The sequence below is a fragment of the Platalea leucorodia genome (genome assembly GCF_965183815.1).
Source record: "Platalea leucorodia genome assembly, chromosome: W".
NCBI classification, from domain to species: domain Eukaryota; kingdom Metazoa; phylum Chordata; class Aves; order Pelecaniformes; family Threskiornithidae; genus Platalea; species Platalea leucorodia.
The window spans coordinates 13,134,960-13,154,450 of NC_138859.1; the positions used below are offsets into that span (position 1 = coordinate 13,134,960).

Consider the following 19,491-nt stretch of genomic DNA (forward strand, 5'->3'; position numbering starts at 1 on the left):
CAGCTCCTCTGCCAGCGCCTCCCCACCGCATCCCGCCCGGAGCTCCTCACCGCCCCCGCGCCCAGCCCGGCCCGGCCCGCGCGTGCCCGCGCCGCCGCCGAGGGGCCGCAGGGCAGCCGCGGCGGCGGCGGGGGGGGGTCGGGCCGGCCGCCGCGGCGGGAGGTCGCAGCCGTCGCAGGGCTCTCCGCAGCACCGCGCTCATCCCGCGCGCAGCCCGCCCGCAGCAGGGATGGAGAGCGCTGGCCAGCCCCTTGGCCGAGGGGGCAGCCCGGAGGAGCTACCGGGCGCCTCCCGATCCCCACCCCCAGTGCTCGTCCCCGAGCCAGGCGGGGGCGGTGGCGGGAGGGGGCGGGTCAGTCCCGGGCCGTGCCAGGGCGCCCCGCGGAGGCAGGGGCCGGGCCGGCCGGGGGTGTCGCTCGCAGCGCTGCTCACCGCGGCCCGCCTCCTCCCCGCGTTATAAAAGTGCGGGCTGAGCGCTCGGGTTATCTTCTGCTTCGTGCCGAGTCGTCTGGGTAGTCTCAGGTAGCCAGCGTCCTTTGGCGAGGAAAATGCTGCCGATCAGGAAGACCACGAAACAGGGCAAAAGGATAATTCCCCCACCTCCCTCCCCTGCTCGGCCCCGGTCCCCTGCTCTCGGCGGGCCCGTTCCCCTGTCCGGCGTGGGGGCAGCGGCGGGCGCTGGGAGGGGTGCCCCTGCCGCGGTGCGGGCGCTGCCCTAGCGGGACCACGCGGTAGGGCAGAGGCAGCCTCGCGCCGGTGCTGCGAGGCGCGCAGGCGGGGAGCGGCGGGAGCTTCCCAGCGGCACAGGGCAGAGCTCGACTCTGGGTCGGGCTGGGGCTCCGCTGTACCCGGCCGCCTCTCCCGCCCCCTCGGGGTCCTGCCCGGAGGCTTTCCTGGGGAGCTGCTGCAAAACTGGCACAACCCGCAAACCGCACTTAACCTCCAAGTAAGGTACTCGGTATTTCTGCGGGTAAGGGCATATTGTGAAAAGCTAAAGTAAAGACGTAATAATAACTATACCTATTCAGCATCAAACCATTAAAGACATTTGGACACTGTTATGAGATAGATAGATTAGATTCAACTTAATGCTGTAACAGCTCACAGAATCTTGATTTCTCTCAACACATAGACTGAAGCCACCAAAGTTCAAAACCATTTTGCTTAATATTATTTGATATGCAAACTAAGCAGTGCTCACAACACATTAAAATTGTAAATATTGTAAGCATAAACCTTCATTGGATGGGATTCCTGTCTCCAGCGTCCTGACAACTCTAAAAGCCCCAAATTGCTCTTCCCTTTATTTATATGACTGAATACCAACAGTGTTTGTAATAGGAGCGCAGTCTCCAATATATGCATGCCCTTCGCACTCTCATTTAGCTAAAGAAATAAGCCAGTATAAAAGGTTATTCAGGCATCAGCCATTCTGGCCATCAAGATAAACATTTGAGCAATATCTAAATCAGACTCTCTGACATATACCAGTACTGCTACCCTGCAGTGCTGCTTGGGAGGGTCAGTGGAATCATGTATTCTACCTTCTGTTTGGAAGGACAGTATTATTAGTAGGACACTGGACACTTCTTACTCAGAACTGTTTTTATTTGGTTTTATATGTAGCATATAAGTCTAGAGTAAGAGAACAGAAGGATATGGGAAGAAGTCTATGAACTCTATGCCTTTCAGGTAGCTCAGTTATAAAGGAAGGAGGTGAGGAGGTATTTGTTCTGCTGCTTATTTTTTGGCACATGCCACCTAACTTCAGACACCTAGCAGAAGGCAATTGCCCTAGGTTCTCCTACAGGCAATGGACAGAGATAAGCCTTTCTTGAGGGCTCACTTAAGATCTGAATAGTTATTTTGAGATGCTTTTTTTCTCTCCACCGATGGAAAGATAGGATATAGGTAGACCAAGCAGGCTTTTCACTTATATGGTTCGGTTACATTCTTAAAGTTGGTTGGGGGAATATCTTCATACAGTCATTTGCACTCCTTCCGTGGATAGATGTATGGACTGTGGTGCAACTTTGTTCATGGTAGCAAAAGTGAAGCAGTGAAAAGATGGCTCAAAAAAGCCCTGGTTAGCTTTTTACAGATACTATTTCTTGTTATTTAATACCAGATCTGTGTACTACTGGATCACTTGACAGTACAATTTTGATCTGGATTGGGCATGAGCACACAGTTGTAGTTCTCTGGGGCAGAACAAAACAATGTTGATGCTGAACTCATGCTAGCTATATGCTGTTTGAACCAATGGTATTTTATCCAGTATAGATAAAGTAAAAATGGTGTGAAGAGATGATATCAGACCTATAATAAAGTCTGCAAAAAAGTTATTTCCATTTTGAGCCAATCTGAACTGACAAAGTAAGTTTAAGCACTTTGTGCTTTATAGTTATGTCACCTGCTATTAGATGCCCTGATGCTAGGTTTAATATATCACAATATATTATATATTAAGATACCACAATCTATTCAGTCATGGCTTATGTTGCTTCTGTGTGTCAAAAGTGAAGATTATTTTAAAGTGCAGTTTAAAAAAGCTAGAACTGTGAAGGGAAACTGCTGTTAAATCCTAGAAGGGACTTGAAAAAAAAAACCTGTTGATTGTAGTGCATTTAAATATATCTATATATTGTGTCAACATGTATCTATTGTAATGTAATCTTCAGTTAACAAGCAACAACTGAGGTTGCTTATACATTTAAGATTTTTTTTTTTTTGTTTTCCCCTCTGCACTCCTGTTCTCTGCATATTAAACTTCTGAAGCAGGCTCTGTCTGTAAAAGATTCCTTGGCAGGCAGAGGAAGCAGGGACTCAACCAGTGATCCCTTGGGTGCCTTTCTCTGGCCCCATTTGAGGCATTCTGTTACAACTGCAAATTAGTTAATTGCAAACACAATCTTTACAAAGCCTCCTGACATTTACACTTACAACAGAATTGCCCTAATAGACAGGCACGACTTGTAGACTTATTGAAAATTACTGAGTTTTGGAGACTGAGTATTGTAGATTGAGTTTTGCCCTGGTCCTGCTGAAATAAAGATAAAAGCTTGCACTTTTTCTTAACGTTGTAAAGTTAATTACGTCAATATTTTGGAAAGTCCAGAATGTGCAATGGAATGTGATGCAGACATCTGCAAGCCAACACTTGGCCTAGCTCATATATCTGCACAGCAACACTGTGCAGAGAAGCCCCATCACCTTGCTGCTATGTCAGTGCCTGGGCCAAAAACGCCGACCCTCTCAGCCAGGCTTTGTGGCCTCCAAGTAGCCTTACACTGCTATGCTTGGTACTGGAACTGGCATAGTTGGCACAGTGCACCTTCTTGTTGGAAAGGCATACTCTCATGCTGCCTAAAGGGCAGTGCTGAGATGTTATAAGTGTTTTTCTTTCCTGGATGTATGGTGTGAGATAATTGAATGAATGAAGGAGAAATTATCAAGAAAGATAATCTACTAAAGGTTGGAGGCTAATTGTTAAAAAACCCTTCCTCTCAACACAAAAAAACACACTCAACTCTATGTCCGCAAGGTGCTTTTTTTTCCCCTACTCCCTCAAATTTCATCTACTGAAACGCTAGTAGGCCATCAGGAAAAGATAACTATGGACAGCAATTTCAGTCTTACCTTTGATTTTTTAAAATCTTTTTCTGTACCCACTACCTTTGTTAATGTAATGGGTCTGCATTAATCCACTTTTTAAAGTCAAATAGAATTATGTTTGTAATCTACTGGCAGAATTTAGTACTATTTAGTATAACAGCAAGGTACTTTTTTGAAAATTTGAACAATCCAATGAAGCAATGAAAGGAATACAAAAAATAATATGTATTAGGTGCAATCAATATATTTTGTATTCATGTTTTTCATTTTACAAAAAAAAATAATTACCACTTTCCTTGTGTTAGTGTAGAGTTCAAGGCAGAAGCAAGGTTAATCACAGGGTGCTGTAAGGTTTGTAATTTGGCATCTTAAAACATTTCTGGGCTGTGCAAAAGAAGCAGGATTTTCTTTCATTTTGTAAGTCTAGGTAAGGAAACCCAGGCCAGTGAAAAGTCTGTCAGAAAATGGAGGCCAGCATTCTGAGATGTGTCTTATTTGCTAGGAAAATGTTACATGCTTACTTTTTTTGATGCTTGTTGTGCCATCTTGTGTCACAAGCTACTTGTGCTGAGGCTCTGTCATGATGGCATTTGTAGCTAAAGAGCAAATGAGCTAATGAAGAGGTCAGTGATACTAGTGTTTCATTTTAAAAAGTTTCACATATATTTTACAGGAGAATTTGAGACTGTGTTTTACTTTCATAGGAATGGAATTAGACCATTGACTTCTAGTTCTGGGGACTATATCTCTGGAATACAATAAACTGAATAATTAAAAGTCTTATGTAATATATATGCATATATTAACGCCTTATGTTGTAAAACAGATCACCTACTATTCTTTAAAGAGAATTTCAAGAAGGAAATGGATTACTTCTTATTATTATGGCAAAGATGTTTCTGGTAGCCCACAAATAATTATATCTGCTTTGCAAATACAGGAAATGTCAACAAAGGAAGCCCACAAAACTGAAGAACTGTAATTATTAACCTTTCTTCCTGCTTTCTGCAGGGTATTCTAGAGCGTTTAGATGCTGGAGAATTTGTGATTGGAGATGGAGGATTCGTCTTTGCTCTTGAAAAGAGGGGGTATGTAAAAGCTAGGCCTTGGACTCCCGAAGCAACGGTAGAACACCCAGAAGCAGGTCAGTTTTACTGGGAAATGGTGATTCTATAGTGAAGGTAAACATGGTTGGATAAATAATAAATATATAGGAACCTGTAGTGGGTTGCTTGACAATGTAGAATTACACACTGTTAAGAATAGTCTAAGAATCTATAGACCCCCTAATCATCGTACCCCTTATTCTTGCTCTAACACTGGTCAAAAGCAGTTGGTTGGGAAAGAATATGAGTAGTGCAAACATACAGTGATACCTCTCCAGAATGCTTTCCCAGTCTTCAGTAATTTGTAACCCAGGGACTTTTTGACACAGATATGGTATCTTTGTATTTAATAACATTCAGTGATTTCTCTCTCATGGACATGTCCAGTCTGTCCTTGAGCTGATATCAAGTTTATCCTTCACAACATCTTGTGACAAAAAATTCTGCAGTTAACTATCTGTTTTGTTGTGTTCTGACCATTATAAATGAATACAGTTTGTTTATTAATTCCTTCAGGAAAACGGCAGCTTTTAATAAACAATGGAATGGAAGAGGAGTATTTAATGTATCTGGCTCCACTGTGAAATGAGGATTGATAAACCTCATAAGAACCTAAGAATTGCAATAAAATTGCATCAGTTGCTGTGCCAAGGGTGTTAACTCAACTTCTGCCTATCCCATTTAATGGAGTGACTGTCTACAGTGGAGGGGGGCAAAATGAGCAATCATTCTATGCCTTACAGCATAAAGATTATAGTGTTTAGCATAAATAGTGCAAAAGCAGGTGCTATTATCTATTTATGTATGCTTCATTACAATAAAGCATTTGCCCTAGTAATATCATGTGCAGTTAATCCCACAAGCTAATTCAGAATGTCCTGGGAAAAAAATTTTCTTTGTTCTGTCTTAAGTGTATGTCCTTCCAAATTAGTCTTTTTCCTCTATAAAGGGGGAAGAAGGAAGAAGAGGAGAAGGAGAAATAGAGATCTTAGCCCTCTCTATTACATTGCTTTGTACACCTTACCTATTTTTTCCCCTAATCCTTCTCAGCCTTCAAGTGTTACTTTGTGTAGCATGCCTAACTTAGGGTCATGGACAGCCTTAGATAATGCAGTGCTCCAGCAAAGGTTTAAAGGGTGATGACCTAATTTGTTGAACCTCATCTCCCAAAAATACATCCTATCACCTCTCTCTTTCTCTCCACCTGTACCTTTTTCTGCCCCTGCGCATTCCATCTTACAAATCGTAGCGCTTATACCATGCTCTTTGTTTCCCCTTTGCTTATTTCTTTTGTACCACAAAAGTCTTTGACCCTCTCCACATGCCTTCTCAGGAAGTGTAGGTCTCGGTCCATGGGGAATGCAAGACATTACCTTACATAGAGGCAGTTGCAGATGGCTTAAATAGGCTAAATTGGCACACAGATTTGTTTTAAACAAGTGATCAGTAGTCATAGGTTAGCCCAGCCTTCTAAGAATTACTACTGATTTGCTAGAACATATTGCTCATGTCTGTAACATAACACTTTTATAAGCCCTTTGTAGGCTATTTATAAATACACCCTTAACTGGAAATGTGTTCATTTCTTTCAGTGCAGTGTGCTGCCTCCCCTCTGTTATTGCTCTTTGCTCCTGCATGCTCAAGGGTCATGTTATTTTGAAAGCAGGTGTAAAGAACAGAAGGACCAACTGTCTGAGCCAGCTGGTGTAAAAAACCATACAACTACCGGCCCTTCTTGTCTTTGTAAGGAATGAGGGAGGTTCTGAGATTGCAGCAAGGAATGATGGAGGAAAAAAAAAAAAAAAGAAAGAAAAAAAAAAAAAAAGTGAGTTGAAGGCCATTATCTCCGTTACAAGGGAGGAGAAGTTTTGCCAGACTGACAAGTTTAGAAATGAGATCTAAATATTTCTTCTGAGCCAGATCAGGTATCTGAGCTACTGCTCTGTACTGAGCAATATGCATATGCACTTACTGCCCCCATCTGCTGTTAGCTTAAGTCTGTGTCTTTTGTGAAATGTCCAACTCATGGTAGATTGAAATGAAAACTCAGTGTTGTATGTCTGACTCCTAAAATGCATCAAATTTAATAATTGTTTAGCCTCATATGTGGCTGTTACCTCATTTCTCAAATAGTGGAAGAAAACATAGCTTCAGTAACATGCTAGAAGTCACACAAGAAGTAAATTAGAGTGGTTTGGGTTTTTGATAGCATCATGCAGACTACTGTGGGCTTGATAATACTAAGTGTATTCTAGTGGTAAAAATGATTTGCCTGGGATTGAATGAGATTCAGGCTGATACTTTACTTATAATGCTATTCTTTCCCTCCAAATGCAGACCCATTCAAGAGTCTGCTGTTCACATACCTGATAGTTTGGGATATAAAGTTCCTTATTCATACGTGTTAGATTATGTTTCATTTGCCTACCAATGTCTCCATCCTTATTCACACAAATCCCAAACATTCTTCTAGGAATGCAGGAACCATATTTAAAGAGCACTAACCATGGGGGTAAATAAATCTAGTTTATTATGGAAATGTCATAAAGCATTTGTGAAAATATTTGTAGATTATTTTTTCCTTTTCACATTTCCTGACTAGTGTTCATCAATGATTTTTCATGGGGGCGAATAGAAAAACAAACTACAGAACACTAGAAACATACAGAGACAGTCCTTTTAGTTGGGCTCAGTAGCCTGTTTTAATGATGTAGGAAAAAGAATACTCTCTGCACTAGGAATGTTTTGACTGTGTAAAGGCTGTAAAACTGAAATTTGATCCCGATAGTTCAGGCAAATTCCAGGGACTCTTTGAATTGTAGCTCTGCTAGAATCTATGTTCCTGGATAGTTCTTTGTGACTGCTGTGTTAAATCACAGTGTGGTTACCCAAGGCTGTAATTAGAAATGAAATACTGGTACTAGTAGAGAAAAGCAAGGGACACCACACTGTTCCTTCACTGAAAGCAGATGTGCTGCTGTGTGTGCAGATTGACTCTAGCAACTCAGACTACCGTTTGAGCTTCTCTGGCATAGAATGCTGTGTTTGTTGTAGCTGAAGGCAGTAATTTTATTCTCGTGACACATTAACATGTTTCCCTAATGACACAGATTGTCTGTAGACAATGAGGTATGATGAACCAAGACTTCAGGAAAGCTTTTCCAAACATCTGCCATAGAAACTGCAGTGTTCTCATGTCTCTATACAATATCTAGGGAATAAATTATTCCTGTATTTGCTATAAGCTGTTGAGCGTTTTAACTCTGTTTTACATGATAAGTAGTGTTCTAGAAATTATTATAATTATTGTTTTGTGGGTTGTTGTGGTTTAGCCCCAGCCACCAACTAAGAACCACACAGCTGCTCGCTCCCTCCCTTCTCCCTGATGGGGTGGGGGAGAGAATCGGAAGAGTGGAAGTGAGAAAACTCATGGGTTGAGATAAGAACAGTTTAATAACTGAAATAAAATAGTAGTAATAATAATATTATTATTAAAGCAAGTAATGCATGATGCAACTGCTCACCACCCACTGACCGATGCCCAGCCAGTCCCCGAGCAGCGATCCCTGCCCCCCGGCCAACTCTCCCCAGTTTATATACTGAGCATGACATCATATGGTACGGAATAGCCCTTTGGCCAGTGTGGGTCAGCTGTCCTGGCTGTGCCCCTTCCCAGCTTCTTGTGCACCTGGCAGAGCATGGGAAGCTGAAAAAAGTCCTTGACTAGTGTAAGCACTACTTAGCAGCAACTAAAACATCAGTGTGTTATCAACATTATTCTCATCCTAAATCCAAAACACAGCACTGTGCCAGCTACTAGGAAGAAAATTAGCTCTATCCCAGCTGAAACCAGGACAGTATCCACCCCTTATTCTATACCATCTATGTCATGCCCAGGTCCTATCCTTTCCAATACATTCCAATTAATCACCACCACTTTTCCAGTCTTTTGATATGTACACACAGATATCATTCCCTTAGTCCATGGGCCATCCCTCTAAAATGTCCGTTGAGTTCATTCGGTCCATGACTTTGGGCTTCATCTCTCATAACAGTCCTATAGGGCAGGAGAGATGGTGTGTGGTGTTGGGTTGTTGCATGCTGAAGCCAGTTATGGTTCTATCACCGCTGCACTTTGCTCGGTTCCATCAAAGTTCATTCTTCATTAATCTGGGTGATTCTTACTGTGATTCTGTTGATATAGCATATAGCCACCATAGAAGTGATGACATACAGTATTATATAGCAATTAACATCATACCATTCAGTTCATTGGCTATTTTCACCCAAAATCAAATCCCCTTGAGGTACACATTGCAGTGCATGTTTCGCATTCATGGATAACCTGTGCAATAGCGTCCATGGTCAGGTCCAGCCCTCGATCGCGAGCCCATTTGTCTGTTGCATCTCTTCCTTGATGGCCTGAGGTGTCATGGGCCCACCGAGCTATAAACAATCCACCCTCATGTTGCCAGTCCAGATCCACCTGAGCCACTTCAATCTTAGCAGCCCGATCCACCTGCTGGTTGTTTTGATGTTCTTCAGTGGCCCGACTCTTGGGTACGTGAGCATCTGAATCTACTGATGAACTAAATATAGAAATCTTCAGTCATTCTTAGCAGAGAATAACTAAGAAGGAAGTTTTCTACCTAATGTTCTAAGAGTGGGAAGAAAGGAATTCTACACAGACTGGGGTACTGCTTCTACTCCCTCATAATGGCTCTTCTAGTAAACACAGTATCACTTCTTTTACAGTAACATTAATTCAATAAACATTTAGTTTTGGGATAATAATAGTAATAACTGTACCAAACATCTCTTCTTTGTCTCTTTTAATTCTTTGCAGTTTGTCAGCTTCACCGGGAATTCCTCAGAGCTGGATCCAATGTTCTGCAGGCATTCACATTTTATGCCAGTGAGGACAAACTAGAGAACAGGGGCAATTATGTAGCTGAGGAAATAAGTGTGAGTAAAATACTATTTTGATGGAGATATGAAATAAGTGTATTCATTTCAAAAGGTTTAATAGAAAGAATTATCAAGTATTTTCACAGTTTGTCATAACAGTTTTGGTTATATTTGAGGACCAAAGAATGAGATGGTGCAATTTCAGAATTTGGAATAGTAAGAAAGACAAGGTTAAAGGGGAAAGAAAAAAAAAAAATAACAAAATGGGGCAAAGATGAAGAGAGGAAAAAGGATGCCCACATCTTATTTTTCCCATCTGAGGAGATAGTTTACTGGAGTTTTCATACAAAGTATAGGGAGGACTAAATGCACAGAGAGCAAAATCAATTGTAAAAAAAGAAATGCTTTAGCATCCAGAGAAACAAATCAACTGCAAAAATGGTGAAGAATCCTGGAGAATAATGACTTGCTAATAAGAACTGAATGTTTTTTTAGGACCATGTCTTCAATAAAATATCAACTAAAAAATCCAAGGTATACACTGTGGTCAGTATTCCCCTTCTCATGTGTAAGGGTAATCTGGTACAGTAACAGAAGTACTGTGTTGGTGTTTTCTTACCCCCTACACAGAGGAGTTGTAGGATGTTGGGTGCCTTCACTAGATGCAGGCCCCATCTCCACTGGGACTTCTGGCACAAACATTTCTAGATAGTTCCTTTGAGACTAGAAGATTTGTCGTTGGGTGTTTTCTCTGATCTTTTCCCCTTTGGTCCTATTGTCTATTATTTCAGCCTCTGGAAAATAGAGAAGATTCTCCAGGGCGCAGAGAGGAAGGAATATATTTATGTGAAGATATCCCAAGTCAGAAACTAGAGCAATCTGGACACTAGGGAAACACTTGAGGCTTAATTAAGAGGTTAAGACATTAAAATGTCATATGACCAAATTTATCTGAAATGCTGTACCTTTACATTCAATAGATGCAACATCGAAATGTCTGAAGTGATATCCCAGAAACATAGTGCCTCTGGAACTAGCCATGCTGCAACGAAAAATGATAAGAGGGGTTGGGAAAGCAACTGGAAACTGGAATGCATTGCAGCAAAACTTTCAAGCTTGATTTGCTGCCAGTTCTAGAAGCAGTTTCCTCCAGGCTCTAACTGGTTTATGGCTCCAGCTCCTGGTGTTCCCAAACACGTACCTGAGCAGAAGTGCAAGTGGAAGACACTCTGTCAGCAATAGCCTTAAAAATCATCTGGATGTTTTGAGGCAGCCATGGAAAACTTCAGCTGAGAGAAACCTATGTAGATTCTAAGTAGCCCATGGGCCACAAAGAAACCTGCTCTAATCAGTCCTTGTTATCTATCCCAAATAATGATTCTTTTCCAAAAATCTTTTTTTCCCAGCTTAACCTCTTTCACAAGCTGTTCTAGTCATCCTGGTTTGGGTATACAGGGAATGTGTCTTTCAGTCTAGGTGATTAATTAATCATATATAGTGATAAGTTTCCCTTTGCTATTCTTAAATTGGTAACTTTAACATCAGGTAATTAATGACATCCTTTTAAAAGTGCCTTAAATGACTCTATATCATATCATAGCTTAAATTTTGAAAATTATCAAAATACTAAAATAATACATTAAGAAACAGAATGAAAAATCAATTGAAATTACTACTCTTTTTTTCCATCCACAAAATCTCAGAATAGAAGCAGACACTTAAGTGTAACTAACTAACTTATTTTCTAAGAGGAAAAAAAAATTCTGCTTCACACCAAATATTTGCTTTTTTATAGACTATTTGTGTAAGATGTATTAAAGGTAATATGTTTTTGTATTAGTGTTTGATAATATGATAACTTATAAGTTGCAAGAAATCTGTTTCTTAATGTTTGTTATTTTTTTGAAAAATGCTGATCTTCCTAATCAATATTATAGAAAAATACATTTAAATTATAAATGAATATGAAGAAGTCTTTTGTCCTTTTTGTGCTCTGAAATTACATGCATATCTCTGACCAGGTAAAAATGATGTAATCTATATTCATATAGTGCCAGAAAGTGAATGAAGCTGCTTGTGACATTGCAAGAGAAGTGGCTAATGAAGGTGATGCTTTAGTGGCTGGAGGACTCAGTCAAACACCATCATACTTAAGCTGCAAGGATAAAGCAGAGGTTAAAGCAGCCTTTCGAAAGCAACTAGATGGCTTTATGAAGAAGAATGTTGACTTCCTAATTGCAGAGGTAAATCTGTAAAAAAGTACATGCCTTCAGCTGGCACAGTGTGTTAACTTTAAGATGTCTAGTCTACTTTAGGGAATACAAGTATATATTGCTTCCTTCTTTAAAATTTTCTGTTATACTTTTATTCCAGTAGAATCAGATGTTTTCTAAATGCACAGCAGTATCTGCAAGCGTCCTAGAATAGGACCTTGAACCCTAAATTTCTATCATCTCAGTCAAGTCAAATTCTGTACCAGTACAAAGAGGATAGATTAATGTGATCTTGATTAGTTCCTGTTTCCTCCTGTACTCCGTAAGTAACCAACCCATGGTGACTTTTCTAGATGAAAATAGTTCTTCAGGGATAAATCCCTGATTAACCCCCTGTATGGGCATTCTTATTCTGAAACATGAGTATCTTTTTATTTTGGATTTAGTTTTCCTTCTGACTTTTTAAAATCCTTTTTTAACTGTGTGGTCAGTGAACTCAACTGAATTCTGTTAGTGTAAATCAGAAAAGAATCAAGTCATTGTATTGCTGGTGAATTTGGGGTCTGGATTAATGTGTTTATGTTTCATCTCCAAGAAACGAAAGTAGTCCACTTTTAATTTCTTTCAGTATTTTGAACATGTTGAAGAAGCTGTCTGGGCTGTTGAAGTCCTAAAAGAATCTAGGAAGCCAGTTGCAGCTACAATGTGCATTGTCCAGAAGGAGACATGCATGGCGTGCCCCCCGGACAATGTGCTGTCCGACTGGTAAAGGCTGGTAAGAATCTGTTTTAATCTGCACTTTAAAAGTATGGAACAAAGTTAAGTCCTTAATCATTGAGATAAATGGATGTGTATCTCAAGTAGATAGCTTCCCAATTATACTTGATGAAAGTTTTGAGCCTGTGGAAGAGTTTCTATGTGTACTTTACTAGAGCAGTCTTGTAAAAAAAAGTATGAAAATGCAGCTATAAAATCCTTATTAACCAGGATGGTATTGGGAGCAATAGCCACAGGCAGCTGATACTGAGTAGAACAAAATCCTAAAACTATTCAAAGTTGATTACAGACCCAGCCCCAAATTCTGGGCTCAGGATTATGAAACATAAGCAGAATCCAAAGCCGCCTTTGATTCTCTGCTCATGTTTTTAGAAATGTGTGGAGCACAGTTCAAATCCAGGATGAGAGAATAAGAGAATGAAAAAATTAATCTTATTGCCTATCAAATGCTGTGTTTTCTGCAGGACAAAGGGAAGGGCAGAAGGAATTAATCAGGGGCATGATGGACCGACCATACAGGGGTTTTATTATATCTGTTCTGAACTACTCTTTTCCTTTGGAGTTAAGAGTTGAAATCCAAAGGCAGAACCTGTGTTAGGAACCTGTTAGCTATTTGTATATGTGGCTGTACATAATCAGTCTTCACTGATTGAGCACTGATGAGAAAAGCAACTGCATGAGGGTGGGAGATGTGATTCCTCATCAGGAAGGTAAAGAGTGCAACTGAGATGTAAATGGAATGATCAGCCTCAGGAGAGTTGAGGCTGGCTCTAATCCAACTACCTTGTTGTCGTGGTTTAACCTCAGTCGGCAACTAAGCACCACACAGTCACTCGCTCACCCTCCTCCCCTTCCTGGTGGGATGGGGGAGAGAATTGAAAAAAAAAGTAAAACCTGTGGGTTGAGATAAAGACAGTTTAATAGGACAGCAGGAAGAGAAAATCATCATCATCATCATCATCATCATCATCATAAAAGAATATACAAAACAAGTGATGCACAATGCAATTGCTCACCACCTGCTGACCAATGCCCAGCCTGTCCCCGAGCAGCGATCCCTGCCCCCCGGCCAACTCCCCCAGCTTATATACTGAGCATGACGTCATACGGTACGGAATAGCCCTTTGGCCAGTGTGGGTCAGCTGTCCTGGCTGTGCCCCCTCCCAGCTTCTTGTGCACCTGGCAGAGCATGGGAAGCTGAAAAGTCCTTGACTAGTGTAAGCACTACTTAGCAGCAACTAAAACATCAGTGTGTTATCAACATTATTCTCATCCTAAATCCAAAACACAGCACTATGCCAGCTACTAGGAAGGAAATTAGCTCTATCCCAGCTGAAACCAGGACGCTTGTGTTCATAGTGCTGGTGTACAGATGGACTGCTCTGCTTATGGAGTGCTGTGGCTAAGAACTTTCACCTCCCACTTCCTAGGGAGATGTGACTTGAACTTATTTATTTTCCTCCTCCTAGGTGCTTCTATTGTTGGAGTCAACTGCCATTTTGACCCAGATACCTCCCTGGAAACTGTGAGACTGATGAAAGAGGGCTTGCACGCTGCTAAACTGAAAGCTCACCTGATGTCCCAACCACTTGCTTTCCATACACCTGATTGTGGGAAGCAAGGATTTATTGACCTTCCAGAATTTCCCTTTGGTAAGACAAGGGTATCTTTTTTTTTTTTTTTTAATTTATTTACTGTCTGTTCCTTTTTTTCCCCTAGCTTTTAGCAAAGCTGAAACTGCAAGGCATCCTCCTGTACAATAGGATCAGTCTCAATTATCCTGTCTGGCATTCTGCATAGATGGATTGGGTTAAAGATCATCCAGATAATGAGAGTATTTCAGCAGTATCACAGCATGTGACTGAAAGTGAAATTATGATGAAAACAGTTAAAGTGCCACAACCTAAATCAATTAAAAAAAAATGTTGTTTTTTTTTTTCTTGTGCTATAGAACCTTGTTCAGGACAGCTGTAAAATAGTCCAAAGAAATTAACAAGAGCAAATACACTAAAAACAACCCAGACTTTAAATGCCTTTGGACTGGAGCTCCCCAGCATTCTCGGTTGTGACGTCTAGCCCATGAGCCCTATAATGTTTACCTGCATAGGGATTTAATGTATAATGCATATGCGGAGCTGGATCATTAGTATAGGTGCATGATTCTTGCACTCATAATGGTTCAGTCTTGCAAGTGTAACTGTCTAAGATAAGTGAGATTAGAGAGAAAGCAGAAGAGGGAATATGTTCTTTGATGTTGCTTACAAATGGATTAGCAGTTTGGAGATGGATTCATCACTCTTATGCTCAGCAGAAATTCTACCCAAAAGACCGAAAGATTCAGCCACTTTATGTGTATATAAGGCTTGTGTATTTAGGGCTTATTCCCACCTGGGATGTAGAAGGTCACATCCTCTTAAGATAAGAGGAAAAAAGCAGCCTAAACATTTTAAAATTGATTAGAAAAATGCCTTCATTTTCAGATATCATACATTCTTCTTTTCAAGATCAGCCTATAAAATAAGGTATTAAAACAACTGAAACTTGAATTTTTAGGAAAAAAAAAAAGATATGGATGTGATTTTCAGGAAGATATTTTATTTTAAAAGTCCTCTCTACGTAAATGAAGGAAAAAGAATAAAGCATGAGCCTGAGGCATTCATTAGATAATAACAACATGTCTGGGTTCTGAAAATACTCTGGGATGTTTAAAAGTGTCAGGAACTCATTTATCCTATTCATTCCTTCGTATAACTCCTCTGATTGCAAGCAAAAATGATAGAACAGATGCAGTAAGTAATCAAGTTAATTGAAGGATTCACTCTTTGGTTTGTTATGGTTCTTGGTTTGTATGTTATAAGCAAACTGTATGAGATGTCAGTTTTCAGAAATTTCATGAGTCAATTGGAGAAGCCTGGTTCTGTGAATGTTTGCACTACCCAGAAGGAGCAACTGATCACTTGATGGCAGAGAAGTAGTTTGGTAAATCATTGTTAAACTGACCCAGTTGACTCTGCTTTTTGTGGAAGGCAATATGCACAAAGAGGCATTTAGGTATTTGAAGTGTACATAACCTCTGTACAGGCCAACAAGATCTCAGTTTCTAGAAAAGCATTGGCTATGTTGTATTGGCAAACTCCAGCATCTAGATACCAGCAGTATTTATTTATCTTTAGAACTTTTTCCAGTTTTCTGTGTTTTCCCTTCTGTGTTACTGCAATTGCTCTCAAATGTCACCAGTTAAGCAAGGACAATGTTTTAGACAGAAAAGTCCTGGTCAGTCAAAGCATACCCAGTTATCTCAAGAGTAGACGTACAGAGGGGCTAAATCTAGGCGCACATTACAATCTTCTCATCAGAAGTTGATGAAAATTTCAATATCTTTTTACTGTAAATGATAACATAAACTGTTAAGCTAGAGATATTTAATTCTGAATAAAGCCAAGAAAAATACTGTACGTTGACAGGCACGGAAAATAGAATGTTAGTCATTTTTGGGAGGGGGGAAGAAAACCCCACAAAACGTGATCTATGTGGCAACTTCTTTTCGTAGCATACTGCTTGTTTTCAATCACCATGTTTCACCATGTGTGGCCAGTTCTTATGGCGGAGTCTATCCATGTTTCTTCAGAGCTGTTAGGTTGGTGCTGTCCTTATGCTCCTGAAACACAAGGACTGATTGTGACAGGGTGGGTGACGGAGAAGACAGGGAAACACCCTATACTGTTCTCCTGGAGTTTAGTTGCTTATACGGGTATAAATTGAGTGCAAGATGCTGCATTCTTACTGTTGATCGTTTTGTATCAATTTTGCATTAGCTTTTTAATGATATATGAGAGACAAGGAAATCATGAATTGATGCTTCTGATGCTTTCTCTCACATCTGCAGGACTGTACACAAACTTTTATTTAAACAGCTTTCTAAGATAGCTTAATCTGGTTTTCCTTCTGATATTAGACCATCTATTTTTCCGTTGTCCAGTCTTTCCCTCTGAGACCAATAATTTTCTGTTTAAGACCATTTCATTTTTTTCCCTTCTGTTTTTTATTTTCTGACTCTGTCTCTTTAACTACTCACTGGACTTTGAGCAGATCTGCTTTGCATCACCTTCTTGCATATTAGGCATTTCTGGGACAGGATGTAGGAAGAAGAATCCTACTTCTGCTGTGGTGCTGGAACCTTACTACCTCACCACGGCTTCTTTGCCTAGAGGAATGTTCAGTGCCCAGACATCATGCTGCACTCTCCTCATAACCAAGCTGATTCATCTCCTGCAGATGTGCATAAAGAAGTGGGAGGATTTTTATTCCTTTATTCCTGTATTTTTATTCCTTCAAGTTTCTTCTCCAGTCCCTGGTCTTTTCTTTCCAGTTCTGCAACTCCTGTGCCTCCTTCCCTTTCAGGTGTGCTTTTCCTTGTTCTTCTCACTTTCTGTTCCTTTCCTTCCACACGTCTTTCCTCTCAGCTCTGGCGTCCCTCCGCTCTGCTTACCACAACCTGCAACACGAAGAGGGGTTCAAAAGAAAGGTTGCATCTTAGCCATCCTAAGTCATCTACACACAGAACTTTCCACAAGGAAGTGGCTTGAGGCAGCAAACTGCTTATGGATGGGCTTATAACTAAGTAAGGGATGGGCTAAGAAATAGCTACAGATCCCAGCTGTCAGCGAAACAACTGCCTGCCATTAGCTGGTCATGGAAAAAAGTGTAGTAAGCATTCCTGAGGAATAACAAGCAGGCTTATTCCTGTTGCAGGTAGGCTGATGATACCTTCTCCTTTCACAGATTAGAGTACTGTAATCAGATTTCCCAGATATTGATTGTTCATTAAGAACTCTTTGGACTTGTGGGCATAACATTGAAAGTGCTCCAGTACTTCAGCTAAGAACTCTGGCAGAATGGCAAGCATGTGACTTAGGGCTTGATCAGTCTCAGAAGATATTAGGTGCTGTTTTTCAAAGCCAAAGCAGCTTACAACAAGCATAGCTCAGCAAAGCATAACAGAATCTAAAAGCTAGACTCCTGAAAGTTTGCATTATTAATTCTAGCTCAGACAGCTCAAACATCTACATCTACAACCAGTTTTGCAAATAGTGTGCAAGTGTCTCAATAATGTGATTTCTTACAAAAAAATGCGGTGAACTGGAGCATGGTGAAAATTTAAGATATGAATGTCTTTGCAGGTCTGGAGCCAAGAATTGTAACTAGATGGGATGTTCAAAAATATGCAAGAAAGGCCTATGATTTAGGAATTCATTTCATTGGAGGCTGCTGTGGATTTGAGCCATATCACATCCGAGCAATAGCTGAGGAGCTGGCTCCTGAAAGAGGATTTTTGCGAGAAGCTTCTGAGAAACATGGCAGCTGGGGCAATAACCTGAGCATGCATACCAAACCCTGGGTCAGAGCAAGGTATGTATATCTGAACTGGAAAGCACACCAGCACCCTCCTTATAAAGGCTTACATTGGTCCATGCAGCAGACTAGCTTAACCAATATGGAGGTCTAAATATAACCGTAAACATTCTGTGTTAATAATTTTGAAGAATTAAATTTGATCTGGGAGCAGTAAAAGGGGCAAAGGGGCAGTAGGAGAGCTACAAAAATTCTCATCCCTCTTCAAAATGAACATTTGGTCTGAATTAATGTGAAAGTAATGAAAGTTTTGTAATATTTCCTTTTCTTTCTTTAGGGCAAGAAGAGAATACTGGGAGAATCTGAGGCCTGCTTCAGGCAGGCCATATTGTCCTTCAGTCTCAAAGCCAGATGGCTGGGGGGGGGGGTAACCAAAGGAACCAGAGAGCTGATGCAACAGAAAGAAGCAACAAGTGAACAACAGCTGAAAGAGCTCTTTCGGAAACAGTTGTTCCAATCCACTGCAGTTGTCTAAATGTTAGAATGATTTATCTACAGACCATCTCATGCTTCACAAGAAAAATCTGTGAAGATGAGTGCCCCGTTGATTTATCAGTTAACATCTAATGAAAGAGACAAAATGCAAAAATAATGTGATTACAGATTAATATGTCAAACTGATAATAAAATCTTTCTCTGGACGAATAGTTTAGAGAAGACACAGTCAGAAGGAGTTTTGGATTCTCATAACAACTGAGCTTCTTGTTAGCTAGGTGCCATCAACTGGGTAGACACAGAAATACGTGGAAAGTAATAATTGACTCAACTCACCTGTGAAAAGAGAAAAAGCCATCTATAAATACAGTATCCATGGACTTCCACTCCTGAGTCTGTTTTCAGTTTGGGATTATGTAGGAATTTCCTCAGGATTTGTTGAAGGCTACTTCAGGGACACACAAGCTGCCAATGCTTCAGACACACAGTTATCTGTAGCCACTTTCTTGACTTCAAGAGAATAAAAGTAAACTAGAAAAATGCATCTTATAAATGGAATCAAAAGATAAGGAAAATGAGAATGAGCTCTTGCAGGAATTTCTTACATGCAGGAGAAAGGTTCAGAGAACTTTTAGGAAAGAAAAATGACAGGTAAATAACTCACTGTTTTTGTCTCAGGGTACCACGTACACAAGATTTACTTCTCTGGAGACTAAACACTTGGTTATCTCAAAATAGCATTTAAAACTGAAGCTTCCTAAAATATAACTCCTGTATATAAGCGTAGTAAAACATTCCATGATTCTGTTTAAGCTGATTGATTCAGTCTAGAGAAAATTAGCTATAAGAAGAGATGAAAAACCCTGTTAGGAAATAGATTAATCCACCTAAGTTAAGAAAACCCAAGGACATCTGTACGCTGAATTTGTTGAGAAGCGTTTTCTTACAAAGGATATCACTACACTTGGAAACCATAAAGGACACGTTTCCATAGTTAATTTTTGTGAATTACCACACAACTTTCA

At 40.4% G+C, this 19,491-nt stretch overlaps 1 pseudogene across 1 annotated transcript; it reads left to right on the forward strand.

Annotated features, from left to right (window-relative positions):
- The first annotated feature begins 548 nt into the window (after nucleotides 1-548).
- LOC309601761 (betaine--homocysteine S-methyltransferase 1-like) lies at nucleotides 549-18,506 on the forward strand (annotated as a pseudogene). The gene is made up of 8 exons: nucleotides 549-587; nucleotides 4,627-4,759; nucleotides 9,568-9,686; nucleotides 11,681-11,872; nucleotides 12,471-12,617; nucleotides 14,089-14,271; nucleotides 17,800-18,028; nucleotides 18,309-18,506. The product of its transcript is annotated as a betaine--homocysteine S-methyltransferase 1-like (transcript).
- The last annotated feature ends 985 nt before the right edge of the window (nucleotides 18,507-19,491 follow it).